The following is a 1,998-nucleotide window of genomic DNA, read 5'->3' as shown; positions in this document are numbered from 1 at the left end:
AGGTCTTGCGAGGTAACGCAAAGGTCTTGCGAGGTAACGCAAAGGTATTGCGAGGTTGCGAGGTAACGCAAAAGTATTGCGAGGGAATGCAAAGGTATTGCGTGGGAACACTAAAGAAAAAAATCCCGCATCCCCTCGCGGGCTCCGTACTTTTCAGATTAAAAATGCCTTTGAGGAAATGTATTTTCAGATGCCAAGTAACCCCCCACCCCCATCCCCACGCGATCGCGATGTCCCTGCACTGAAATGGGCGGGACAGACACGGAAGGTGGTTCTTAAAGAGACAGAGGCCAATTTCAAGGCGTTTAGAAGAGGAAGTGATGAGAAGATAAGTTTATTTTCTATTTAAACATTAAAACAGTATTTTAATAACAGCCAAAGGTGATATAGATACTTTATTATAGTATAGTATTTAAATATATGCCTGAGAAACACATAATACTTGCCCTTTAATGTTGGAACGTGGAAAATAATTCTTTGAAAGAAAACATGTCATCCAACACTTCATACTTTTTAAACATTATGATCTGTTGGTGTTTGGAGTGCTGGGAATGACTCAAATCAGTATGAGTTCAATTTACCGAGCTATTTCCTGTTTTTCTGTTGCTGTTTCTTTTATTTCTCCTAAAACAAATAATTCCAGAAGTTAAACTTGTTGGAGTCACGACCAACGATGATTAATTTCTGAAAATCAGACGATCTTTTCTTTCTGGGAACAAAATAAGAACAAAACACTGAAATGAGCTTTTAAAATCTCCACTCTGCAGTCGGAGATAAGACGAACCACGAGCTCCATATTTGTTCTTCGAGCAGAGATATTGGTCATATTTTCAAAGGGAATGTGTCGCCCCTGAAATCGYTGCATCCTCCCTCCTCCACAAAAGGTTGTTTCTGGAGTTATCGGTCATCTGCCGGGTAAATTAGTCTCATTATTCTCATGGCAGAGCATGACTATCAGTCAGCCAGGCAGACTGCCTTTATCTGATGACCAGTCTGAAGAGACGGCTGTCTGCTGGATCTGGATGAATAATAGGATCCCCAGCAAAACAAAACCAGGTAGCAGACGTCAAACAGCAACTAAACTTGACTTTAAGTCTCAACAGTATTAAGAAGTATTGAAAACTCATCTCACATTTAACATCAGAGTCCATTGATCTGTATTACTGGAYTGGACATCACCTATAGCCGCTATAGCTAGCGATGCRTCACCACAGGCGCCATMTCAACAAAACGGTACAGTTTCAATGCATGATRCGCGTCACAAAAATCACATTTCTTTTCTGATTTSTATMAAATATGGCTTAAATTAAAGCTGAGAAAAGTGTCTATATTGTGGTATGTAACAATATGTATTTGCCCAAGAGATAAAGCCATAAGCAGTCTGGGAACTTTTTATTATAGGTTTTTGCTAATGCATTTACTGTAGAAACCCCTTTCTGCCACATAAAACTTATTCATGTCAAAGTATTCAGATTCAATGATTATTTAGACGAAGTCAAAATCTGAAACAAGTGCTCTTAAAAGGAAACCGGAGAACATGCTCCACTTTATATGGATGAAATTCTAATTTTGCATTTGTTTCATGGTTCTTGGTTCACACTGAAGAGACTAAAGATAAATTCTTCCAACTGGTCATAAAATAAATGTGGTCAACCCCTCTGCCACTTAGGATGCTTACGAAATGTACGGTGGAGGAAAATTAAAGTTGTGGAGTTTTTATATACCGTAAAAAAATCATAAACTACGTCATATACTGAATGCTGACTGGACAGAACATCGGTACTGGTGCTGAACTAAAACTGTCAGAATTCGTTCCACTGGGTGCTTTTAGAAAATTTTCAAAAGAACGACAATTATCATGTCAACAATGCCGGTGTTTTAAATCCTAATTTGTTCATTGTATTTTGATTGTCATAAAAGTATTTCATTATCAAATCGTTTGTTGTTTTAATGTTTATTTTGTAATTTATTTTTGTCTTTTTCGGTTTTCTATTGTGC

General features: G+C 37.7%; 1 protein-coding gene across 1 annotated transcript in view; it reads right to left on the bottom strand.

Moving 5' to 3' along the window:
* nrxn3a (neurexin 3a) overlaps nucleotides 1–1,998 on the bottom strand; it is a 142,829-nt gene that overhangs the window by 138,160 nt on the left and 2,671 nt on the right.

Source organism: Austrofundulus limnaeus, unplaced genomic scaffold, assembly GCF_001266775.1.
Source record: "Austrofundulus limnaeus strain Quisiro unplaced genomic scaffold, Austrofundulus_limnaeus-1.0 Scaffold85, whole genome shotgun sequence".
In the NCBI taxonomy this organism is placed as follows: domain Eukaryota; kingdom Metazoa; phylum Chordata; class Actinopteri; order Cyprinodontiformes; family Rivulidae; genus Austrofundulus; species Austrofundulus limnaeus.
This window is presented reverse-complemented; position numbering and strand designations above follow the sequence as displayed.